The following is a 12,726-nucleotide window of genomic DNA, read 5'->3' on the forward strand; positions in this document are numbered from 1 at the left end:
AGCGCAGGGATAATCTGTCTGAGAAACACAGGGAAGAGGAGGGGAGAGTGTTAACGACACCACTGCCCGCGGCGACTCTTACGTTTCCTTTTGCTTTTGCACATTCATTATCCATGTCACCTCCACTTCCCAAAACGAGCTTCCCAACCCGATCCCCCCACCCCCACCCCCACCCCCACCCCAAAAAAAAAACAAAAAAAAAAACTGTGGAAATAACGTCTTTCTATTTACAAACACAAAATCCTGTTTAATCCTCCACATATCCCCTCTTATGATGAAGTACCTGCTAGATCTGCAGGATCAGCGATGACAGTCTGTATGGACCTTGGGCAAAGCTTAGACACAAACGCTTTTGCTAAAAGTTGAGCAAGCGACCGGGTGACTTCAGTCTAAAAATACTCCCAAAGCAGCAACTGTCACATCAGTCTGGGCAGTGCAGTCCTCATCTCTGCGCGGTCATCTCTGTGTAAACAAGAGCAGATGAGGCTTTTGAAAACTCATTCTACCATTTGCTTTATCTCCTTCTTCTCTAGAGGGCCTACACAAAACATCTTGACCAAGGTCTCATAACGCAGCTCTAGATCCCTCTCTGATATTTTTATTTTCTCCCAAGTACAGACCTCAGATTATGCAATGTCTAACCACTAGAGTTAAAAGTTCATGAGTGCTAACACAGAAGCCAGCACTCCCACTCTCTTTTCCTCCCCGCCTCCTCTTCCAGCTGCTCTAGTTGTTTTAGTTCTTAAGCAGCAAATATTAAACATCAGTAAATCATTGTTTCAGTTCTCTATTTCTGTACCACTGCTGTGCCCAGAAGGAGAATTTGTTATTGTTTTTTTTTTTTTTTTTATAAATAATTAAGAAGAAAACCATTTCTCTGAAACCCCAGAACCTGTCATAGCAGAGAGAGGGAAATGATCAAAGTATTTCAATACTGCACATGGATGGGTTCTTTTAAGAAATATGTTTCAATTACTTTGGTCGATATTAAAAATGTACAAGTTCTTTTAGAAAGGGCTTTATGTGGGCTTAAAAGAAAAGGCACATCTCTGTTTTCCAAGGAGCAATCCTTGTGTATAATAAAAAGGCGTACATATGGGAAACAGTGAGATTGAGGAAATTCATATGTTTAAAAGTCTGCTATGCACACTGCTTTGCTCACTGTTCTAGACATTAGGTTAAATTAGGTAAACTTTATATAAAATATAATTTTAATCAACAATATTTATTAAACTAAATAAAGCTAAACCAATCACCAGAAACATGAAGGGGTCTGAATACATCCGATTAAAACTGTATACAGCATACATACAGATATCACCTTTATTACAGTGCAAAAGAAGGTTTCTTGCAATAACTATTTAATATATACTGAATGTCAGTGTTGGTCTGAAAATGTCAGACATTATATCAAATAAGTAGAAAAAGAGGACTATACATGCTGAAGCAGAAGGAAATAAATGAAAAGGCAATCCCATGATTTTCAGCTTTAGACAGTTCTAGCAAAATGTGTATTGATTTGTTTAATATGATGCAATGTTTTTCTTACTAACACCCATTAAAAATAAATCAAACAAACAAGAATGACAGTGTCTCTGAGCAGAAGCTCTAATGAAAAAGGTATGTTATTATTTGTATGTGGTGTAAAATGCAGTCTTGCAAACATTTCAATTTCACCTCTGCCAGTGGTTTTAAATTTAGAATGCATATTAAAATGAATGCATATTGCACTTTTTTTTTTTAAGGTTTTCAGCAAAGTGTCCCAGGTCTATTATGTGCAGAACAAGGCACTTGCTGCATATCAAGCATTCACATAACTACTAGGACAAAGTAATTTTAATACTAAATGTAGGTATTTATCAACCTCCAAGAGTGCACTAATCCTTAAGGGTCCTTTACTTCTGTTATTTTTTTCTCTGAATTTTAAATTGATTTCTCAAACACTGCTATATGGTTGAATAGTAAAAAATACTTATTACTTTTCTATCTAATTTAGTCATTATATGTTATTATTATAAACTCTGTGATTTGCTTGGAGAAACGCTTTTATCAAATTAATAAACAATGATAAATAACACTATTAGGATGCAGTTTATACCACATTCCTCTTGTTGTTAGTTGACAAATGTTTTTCATAATGGAGTTAGATTACTGCAGATGACACAGAGCAGACATGTTTTGTTCGTATAGCTTCCTTAACTTTGATTTTCTATTTCTCATGAATAGCTGAGCTGTTGATAAGTATCTCATATCTTAAAAAGGGTATTTTTTAGTTCAGAGGGGGGTCAATGAGATCACTAGATAAAGAAAATCCCAAAACACGATTTGTTCTAGTAATGAAGAGACATGTAAAAACTAAACTCCAGAATGCTGTGCCCTATGACAGTAGTAGCGCTGTCTGATGAACAGTGTACAACACATGTAGGGTTAATGGAGCCATTTATCTGCGGGCCTCAAATGCTTTTCTAATCCTTGTTTAATTGCATATTTAAAAACCCTGGGTAATTTGTGTGTCGTGCATTTAATCAACTCCCCTTATCACCTCCCGCCAAATGATCACTCATTGAGAGGCTCAAAGAATACAAGCGTGGAGTGCTCGGCTTAACTCAGATTCATGTGTGTGTCACGTTTACAGTGAAATAATCCAAGGGGTCTCCAAACATGTAGGAGTCAAATTGTGTATCTCTATCTGATGCATAGTTAGCTGCTTCATCCGATTCATTGATAGACTTCAAGCCATATTGCTTTTGTTAAGTACAAATATTAGGATTATTGCAATTAAGGGGACACTGGCAAACCTAGCTCATATTATCATGATTCTAACAAACCTGTAGCTAAGACTGCTGAAAGGTTGTTGGGTTGTCTAAGACTTCTGCTTAGAAAGAAGCGGAGGTTTTGGTCTCAGAATGGTGTGTGACCAACGGGAAACCACAGAGATGAGAGCAGACCAAATGCACAAAGCTTGCCTTGAGGTGATATATAAAATACAAACACAATGAGCACTGAGTTATTTTTGCTGTTATCAACTGGGAGTTATGACCAATAGAATGTATTGACTGTCATAAAAATAAAAGCACAACATGAATAACATTTGAGACTCTCTTTAACTCTTACTCTGTGAGGGAATGAGAGAAAAAAAGCAGTATACAAAATATGAAAATAAATGTATGCTACTATACCTTTGATATATAGCTAGGGAAATACTGTGTTGTTTCTTGTGCGATTAAAGCAACTGGTCTCTGTGGCCTCTTCTCGGCTTAGCGTTCCCCAGGTTCCTCCCAGAGGTGTTCGGTGGGATCAAGGTCAGAGCAGGCAATGAAATGATTTCTCCTTGAACCTCTGTTTTACACTCTCAGTTTAATGAAATAGGGTTATTGTGTTAGTGGCAGTACAGGTACTCAACATAAAATTCAATCAATGCTGGCAGTAAATTCTTATCACCATTTTACTATTTACAAGTGGTACCATGCTGCCCTTTAAAAAAAAAAAGAAAAGAAAAAGGTCTCTACATAGCACATGACCTCTACATGACCTCTGACATAATTCAATAAGGAGGGAGACATGTCCCATTGCTTTTGGGTATATAGAATATTGATTTTAAGAACACAAAACATTAACCATTTAATTTTACAATCAGGGATTGCAGCAATGTCCCAGATATATATAACAAAATGTAGGGTAGTACCCATTTGGTTTTCACAATAACTGCTCCTATCAAAAGTGAAGGTACGCTGCCCGATGCAGTTGTAAATGTGCCGTGCTACATAAATTAACTCCTCAAGGAAATGCAAAGGATCCTTCATATGACAGATGAACTAAACTAGGAACCTTACTGAAAGGGTCTGAACTAGCCCTGCAATTATATCAACTATTTGGTTGCATGATAATATTTAATAATAATGTCACGATAACCCAGATGTGGTATTACAAATAAGGTTACACAATAACATGGGCTTGCAAAGCACTTAAAGGTGAACTGCCTTACATAACAGTTCCACATTTTCCTGCATCTCAAAACCTCAATGCAATCAACCCAAGTGTGCTTTGCTAATTTGTTCAATCTTTCCCATGATTCTTCCCCAGAATTTATGTTCCAGAACAAGTCCTTTTTCTCCCGTTGGAGAATCCAGCAATTCGATGGGGAATGGGAGCTGTGAAAGAAAATACTCTGATGTAATTAACCTGAGCTTCAGGAACCTATGCAGTCTGGTGTGTCAATAACCGATAATACATCTGTCTCTGCTGCTGAGCTATTAAAGATCTTAGGATTTGGTGGAGTCCAGCCAGCAAGAAAAAATCCTCCTGCAAAATCTTTCCACTGGCATGTCAGCAGTGAAGGCTGATATGATCATTCTCAATGTCACTGGCTGGCCTTGCTGCATACAGCATCCCCCAGAGTAGCTGCCACGTGCTCACATATTTCTCACTGATTAATATTTCGGGGGGATGTGATTAATAGCTGGTTTTGCATTTAGATTGAATTCAACGGAACCCACACTGCGGGGACATTTCATGTCAGAAGAGCCCATTACAACGAACGTTTTCAAGACTCTATCGCGGCTCGCAGAATATTACATAAGGCAATCTCAGTAATGTGTCCAGAGTTAAGATTTACAGGGAATGGGGGGGCAGAGGAGCTGCTGGCTGGCGCTTGACATTCATGTGTAGCATAGACATCACACATGGAGCAGGAATGAAATAGAGAAAAAAGGAATGATTCTGTGAAAAGGTCAGCAGTACAGAACCGTCACTCTATTGTTGCTACAGAACAGCTTGATTCCAGATTACCAGAAATTGCGTGCTGATTATAGGAGGGCATACGCAGGCTCATAAAAAAGACGTAGCTATTTTCTACCGAGGACGTGCCTTATAATAAGAAAGGCTGGTAATTCTGAGTGGCTTATACAAGGCAGACACACAAACACATTTTTTACTGCAAGATCCGTATCTATAGTTGAAAAACACTCTTGGCTCCTGTGTTCATATGCTTTTGCCACAAGAGCAATGTTTTATTAATTCAGTGCTCTCCGCTTCTGTAAAACAGAAGAAAAGGGGAGCAAGTATCTTGTATTGTTATGCTTGCAATGTAAAAAGCCCCCAAAACACAATCCAAAGAAGAAAAGGCCCTTTTCTGTGATTTCTGTATACAAGTTACACTAAATGTTAGAAATGTCCTCTATTTTATTTCTTGTAGACAGGTAAACATATCACTTATGTGAACACTATGAAGCTGCCAATTTAGCTGAAGCTGGATTCCACTTTTAAAATAGCAATTTCACTGTTTTATAACTTTGCATTAATTTAAACAACACAGACACAAAGCTTACAAAACTCTTTCAAATGTTTGAATGACTTAAAGATACAGAAATATATATATTTTTTTCACGGCTTCTGAACTGTAACACAGCTGTAGAGCCTGTGTGATTCATACAACCTACCTTTGCAAAATCCCGGCCTGCAATGTGTGATGACTTGGTCTTCAGGGAAAAGCATGCCACCATAACACGACAAAAGAAAGTAAGTCCCTTGAAAGAACAAAAAACAAATCCAATTTTATTATTTTTTATATATAAAACTGCTTCAACACATAACATATGTTGACATGTGAGAACCATTTTCAAAGCAGCTAGAACAAATCAAAACAAAAACATAAATATATATATATATATATATATATATATATATTTCAAAACACTAAATGATGCTATAAGTGCAACCCAAGGGTCTCAGATGGGAAAGGTAATGCATATATGTTGAATCGAAGGGATGTAGGAAACATTCATACCTGCAAAGCACTCAACCCTTTTACTTTATTATTATTTTTTAAACAGAACATTACCATTGAGGAATAAAAAGCAGTTAAAAATGGGTCACTCTAATCCAGAGCCATTAAATTAAAAGGCTTTTGCATATTTCTATCTTTTAAGTTTCATGACAAACAACAACCTGATTGTTTCCAGTGGGGGTTAAATTGAATGGTGTTTTTATATTGTAATACAGCTTCCTCTACTTGTATTAACCTACTCACACTGTATATTATTGCACCATCATTAAATAATTGAACTCTATTAATGGGTACAATGAGGGTTGAAATCCTTGACCTATACACTATATTACCAAACACACTGGGACAAAGTGTTACACTTTGTCCAATGTTGTGTGCTTTTGATTGAGTACATTCTGTCCTTTCTAACTGGAATCAAAATTGTTAAGCTATATCTATTTCTTAATTTAATCTTCAAAAGCTGAAGCCTATTCATTTGTATGAATATGCCATTGTGTCTCTATGCCATGTATATTTTCTCTCATGTTAAACCATAACATGACACAGAAAAATCCAAATAGTTAGGTTTTCTTTTCCATGCAGAACAGCAATATCTATTTCTATTGACAGCCGAAGGCAACCCTGTGTGTGTGTGTGTGTGTGTGTGTGTGTGTGTGTGTGTGTGTGTGTGTGTGTGTGTGTGTGTGTGTGTGTGTGTGTGTGTGTGTGTGTGCGTGTGTGTGTGTGTGAGTGCAGTCATCAGTACAATAATAAGGACTGCGCGTTGCAGCATGCGAAGAGAATGTCCCCTGACAAAGTGATGACGCTATAAACCCCCAGTGAAGCAGCTCCTGCTATAAATAAACCCGCCAGGCTGTGTTTGTGATGTCGCTTTTTCCATGTTTGGTGCCTCAGGGAGGTTAGAAAGCTCGCTTCAGAATGGTCAATAGAGACCTGTGAAGGATTTCGTAGGGCTTTTCTGACTTCCCTCACCTTACGAGATGCAGCACTGGGCACTTAAAACCAGAACATGCTTTTATTTTATTTTTTTAATGTAGGTGCCGGAAAATCTTTGAATTCACATTATTGTAGTTTCTGACAAAGAACTGCACAGAATATTGCCTCATAAATCCAGTGTAATATGTAAAAGCAAACCAACAACATGCATACATCAATAAAATAAGCAAGAAAGCATGCAATGACCACAAATACAGAAAAGCCAATTTTGCTTACAAACGACAAGCCAACATTAACTCAGACCACATAGGTTTACATCCAGAAGCTGCTCCCCTGGCTGAATTCTACATGAGCTGATGCTCTTTAATATATTTACGATGGTTAACAGACTTTAACACATGTATCATGCCCTCTGGAATGAGTGAAACATTAGATGATAGACTCAGTTTAAGATATTTAACCAAATAACTGAATATTCTGCACTAATATAAAATAAAATAAACGCTTCATAGAGTTGAGTTTACAATGAATACATTTGAGGTTTGTGATGTAGCCCATATTTATTCATATTATTTTTAGGAGATGCAATGAATTAGTCATAAACAGACGATCAATCCAAAGTGTTACCCAGCGAACTTGCCAAAGCAAGAAAATTAAGAAGGCTTGCTTGGCAGATGCCATAGAAACAATGTTAAACATATCCTACATTCAATAAACTGAGCTCAATGTTATTTTAAAGGAACTGACATGAGACACATTTTAAAAATTAAGGGAACACCCTGGAATAGCCCTCCAGTGTGGCTTAAATAGCCTGGGCTTCAAAGGACAGGGTATTGCATTTAGATGTTGCTCCTGAAAATAACTTGCACGACATCCCCTTCAAAACAACTGGTGCTCCCTATTTCTGGTCTCTCCCAGCGTCGGAAATCTTCCTCAATAACAACAGATAACTGCAGCACATAGGGGACCACAAAACAGGTGCCCTTGACTCCTTGGATACAGCACGTGTTTTTCTTTGAGTACTAGCACATGCTTTTTATTCTGCTTACACTTTTTTATTTTTTTATTTCCCCCTTTCTCCCTGAATGCTGCAGCAAGAGAAAATAAAATAACACAAACAAATCCTGTTAAAGGCTTCCAGGAATCAATTTTAAAATCTCAAAGCATCCCATTTCATATACAAATACCGCTATTATTAGTTTTTCTTCGGTGGAGGAGGCTTATGGTCTGTGCTTCTCGAACAAGGACTTTTCAGGCAATCCATGCTTCAGCCACTTTTATTATTTATAGCCAAGTCTCTGTTGTTAAGCAAATACAATGCTGAGCACACAACAAACTGGTAAAATGCTGTTCCTCTCTCTGTCCAGCTCGGTCTGCCTCAAAACTGTCCAACTGGAACACAAAACACTACTTATCCGGGGGGGGGGGGGGGGCAGGGGGAGATATATCGTAAATCAATATGTACTTAATATATAATATATTATTTGAGTATGTCAAATCAAGGTAACATTTAACATTCTTTTTTAAAATAGGTATTTATTTATTTATTTATAAAGGAATAATATAATGATAAAATATGATGACATGTATGACTATTGAAGAACAATGGTTCTGTTTAAGTCTGAGTTAGGCAAGTGGGAGATCTTTTACTTCCAGATTGCAGTCCTCCCTCTCTGTTTCTTTGAATTACATACCAAATAAATAAATAAATAAGAAAAGTTTATTACCTTTGAAGAGGTTTATGAAAATGGTTCCCACAGGCCTGGCTATGCCCTCCCTGGGGATTAGAACAATTACGACATTGCGCTACAGCCATGAAGCACGTCCGTTCTGTGCAGGACAGGACATTCACGGTGGCTGGCTTGTGAAATGGCATTTCGCCTTGGGAGATGGTGGAGTCATTGAGATGAGTCTTGATACCACAGCTCTCTCCTTCTGCATTCGGGGGTCACATAACACATTGTGGAACCTTGGGGGGGAATTGTATTCATGATTTTTTATCTATTATTATTATTATTATTATTATTACACTTTTGACAGCATAGATACATACCAATGCATGATAAGTGTTGATAAGTTGATAAGTGATGGACAATATTTATTTAACTAAATGAATTCTTAAACAATGTATCTGCATCTCCAAGACATTCATTTTAGTAATATGTTTTCTTTATATTGATTTGTATTAATCTTTTAATATTGTATAATGTTATTTGTTAATGATGTTACATTATGTAGGCTGCTTTGGATAAAAGGTAATTTATAATGTATGTTTTCCTTATTGACTGATAGATTAATTGATTTAAAAATAAAAAAGGTAAAGCTATAACTATACCTGTGAACATCAATCCATAGGAGGATTGAAATGAAGCGCACGCACATCATATCCAAACACAGAGCACTGCCAGCTTTACAACACAAGCTCATGTTAAGGTTTCACTCTTTCGAAGACCCAGTAAGAGAGCCAGTCTCATGCCAATGTGCTGAGCTGATGCCACCCCTGCCTCCTGGCATTATGCCTATCGTGCCCATGAGGCTAAACACATGAGAGAGACAGAGAGAAGTAAAAGATAGAGAGAGAGAAGTCTTAAAATGCTGCCCGCCAGAAAGACCAGTTTTGTCACAGATACCAGAGAAGATTTAGACACCACCAGAATGTAATCTCCCTTCAAGCCTTTTAAAATGAGAGAAATATTTCTCCCGTACTTCCAAAGCAAGGAAACACATGATTTCATGAAAGTGCTTCAAAAGGTACACCGCGATCAGTGTAATAATGTGACATGACACTGCCAGGAAGCTCAAACTACAGATGCGCTTCCCTCCAGGTAAACTGAATGGCTGAAGAAGTACAGTATAACACAGGTTTTGACCTGCGTGAGCTTCTGTGCTATAAACCTTATCTACTTGCTGTGCTGAAAATGTATTCAATCCTGAATCCTTTTAAAGCAATAGAAAGAACCACCGAAGCAACTTATTCCCATACTACATTCATACAGTATTTACAGTACAAGTCAGGACTTTTGACATGAATATATGGATCCTGTGGTTGACAAAGCATCAATTTTATATGTATATATGTCATTTTAGTGCAGATAAGTATTCACTGCATGAATTTCAACAAACAGGATGCCATACAGGGTACATTGTGTATGAAACAATTGCAATTTCTAGAAGGCACATTTAGGACAAAGAGTAACAGACTAAAAAGAAAAAACTTTTTAAACATATTACTTCAATCACTCGGTTATTCTGATAAGCATTTATATTTAGGCGTGTCCCAAATATGTATTCTAACTACAATGCAGGGACAAATGTAATGTGTTGAAGCAGAAAAACATATTTCTCCCTTTGCAGGTGCTAAGTAGATATTGGTCATTGTGGAGGGCACCACGACCAGTTGACTGCAAGACAATATTCTGAGAAATTGTAGACAGCCAACATTGATGGAATTATATGTCAACACCCAGTTTATCTATATAAAAAGTGTCCACTTTATTTGCTAGCCAATAAAATCTTCATAATAAAAACGATAACATAACATTTATTCAAACAACAACAAATATGGGCCTCTAGACATAAACCTCTTAGACACTGCTGTAAAACACTCTCAGTATATGAGCCAAGTTGATGAAGTCTTGCCAATAACTAGTGCCACAAGATCTAGAAGGGAAGAAGACCCATAGGTTTGAGAGAGTTCAGTAGATCAGGGAGCAGGATTATGACATGTTTTAGAGGCCTACTGAAGTGAACGCACCCGTACTGGGTCATGTTTGCCTCACAGTGTGTGTGTTGAGCATGTAGCTCCGCCGTGGCTCCAGTGAGGAGTCTACTGTGAACTGCAACACCACAGAGGCAAACACAGGAAACACAGGAATGCAGCTTGCCTTTCACCCTGATGTTGTTTATCCTGGTAAAATATAGCTGCCAATTCAGCATCTTTCAAGTGCTCTACTGTTTTTTGTTTTGTTTTGTTTTTTCACCATAGAAATATGGATAGAAAATGAAAGCTATGAATGCCTTAGCACACACCAGGGACAGAGCTCTATTATGTTTGCTTTTGTACTAGGTCATTTTCTCGTGTTTCGCACTGAATGTGTTTAGTGCACTTTGTAATGTTTTGAAAGTGTTTCATATGAAAACTGTAAGTCGTCCTGGGTAAGGGCATCTGCATCAATAATAATAATACATAATAATAAATGGGTATGAAATGCAAATGCTAAAAAATAAATAGTAATAATACTGCTACTACTACTTGTACTACTGCTATTACAAACTGCTAATTTAAGGTCAAGAAGAAAATAAATACATTCAAAGTAGCTGCCTCTTTACAGCACAGTAATACTGTGATTTTATCTGGTGGTATTATGTGGTATAGTCTACTTGCTTAGTGATAAAGGGGGATGCATTATTACACAAGGTGGGTCACCCTGAGAAATAAATAACCAATGAATTCGGCAGTTTCACCTTTTCACTTCTGTGCAGTAAAATTAATATCTTGGGTTTTGAACAGAGTTTACCCCAAGCTGAGCTATGCCTAATTGAAAACACTGCCTGGGGGTGATACTCCATCACTGCTCAATAGACTGGAACATTGAGAAAGGGTTAAGCTTTTGATTTGAAGGGTAACGTTTTCATCTCTGGTGGAACGGTTGGAAACCACATCTCCAGGCTTTACAGGAGGTGTACAAAGGTTGTCACACTGACACAAGACTTCCTTCTCCATCACGAGGATTGATTTACCTGGCTCACGTCAACCACACCTTTGAAGATCAGAAAGATCCTCCAAAATGTTCTTAGAGGCTCAGTGAAAGGGGAAGGCTGGCTCCAGTCTTTGGTTGGGAAAGGAGCAGAGGGAAAGGACACAGACAACAGTCTTTGTGAAGGAGTCATATGGGCTACCTTTAGGTATCATTACTGTACATAACATGGGAGTAAGTTGATGTAAATTGAGTAAGTCTTGATGAACATAGAGTATAGGAACAGTGTGCACTTTCCCAGCCAAGGGGGAAGTGGGTGAAGGCATACAAGACAAAAAGGTAAAAGGCTGTGTCACTGCTACCCATGTCATATTGTGAAACCTCTATACTTAGCTCCCTGGCCCTGTCATCTGACACCCTAATGAGCACTTCAAAATAACAACAAATGGCAAGAGGAAGCACAATGCCGTTTTGAAGAATGAAGGCCTTTATTTATCCATGCCAGGTGCAAAGTCATTCTCCATAACAATGCGCAGTGAATACAGCTTCAGTGACAGGCTGCAGAGACTGCTCTTTGTGTGTCTGGAAGTGTACACCACAAAGGGGAGTTGGGGGGGGGGACTGGATTGTACATATGATTGTATTCCCTTATTGTTTTTGCACATGAAAGTTCTGTATAGCACACGACCTGTTCCTGTTTGAAAAATGTGTGTGACAGAAGTGTTTGAGTAAAAAAAAAGAAAAACAATATCAATAAAAGACCATGCTTGACCTTTGAATGACAAAGCTCCATCAGAACCAAAGCACTGCATTAGCCATGTCGTTGTTGTTTCAATCATACCATCACAATCTACATTTACCCATTAAATGAATGACAATGTAATGACAAATATAAAAAATGTATATATCTTTCATAACAACGATAGTCCAGCAAAATAGGACAGGCCAAACTGTTGACTTACATCGGAGTAGCTGGCAGAATAAACATTTGTATCTGCTCAAAATATAGCATGTATCCTTCTGAAGTGGTTTGAATTTCAGATTAACTGTCATTGCTATTTCAATGGCTTTTCTTACAGCATAAAAGAACAGGAGGTAAATCTGTTTATTGCCTAAGCACCACGGTTGAATTATTTACAATGCCGTGAACATAACTGCTAAAATTAAAGGCAGCTAAAGGCTTCAGCTCCAACTGCAAGCTCAGACAAGTCAGAGAGCAGCATCAGTCTGGGACACTGCAGGCCAGGCTGCTCCTCAGCAGAGTACAGGCAATATGCAGTTCGAGAAGAGAACAAATCTATTTTTGGG

General features: G+C 37.8%; 1 long non-coding RNA gene across 1 annotated transcript in view; it reads right to left on the reverse strand.

Moving 5' to 3' along the window:
• The window catches only part of LOC136750027 (uncharacterized), a 61,549-nt gene that overhangs the window by 29,953 nt on the left and 18,870 nt on the right, over nucleotides 1–12,726 (reverse strand). Inside the window, exons 2-4 of the long non-coding RNA XR_010816819.1 lie at nucleotides 5,439–5,525; nucleotides 3,180–4,151; nucleotides 284–462 (exon numbers count right to left, since the gene is read on the reverse strand). This is a non-coding gene — a long non-coding RNA (uncharacterized LOC136750027). The remainder of the gene's footprint in view (nucleotides 1–283; nucleotides 463–3,179; nucleotides 4,152–5,438; nucleotides 5,526–12,726) is intronic.

This window comes from Amia ocellicauda, chromosome 5 (assembly GCF_036373705.1).
Source record: "Amia ocellicauda isolate fAmiCal2 chromosome 5, fAmiCal2.hap1, whole genome shotgun sequence".
NCBI lineage: Eukaryota > Metazoa > Chordata > Actinopteri > Amiiformes > Amiidae > Amia > Amia ocellicauda.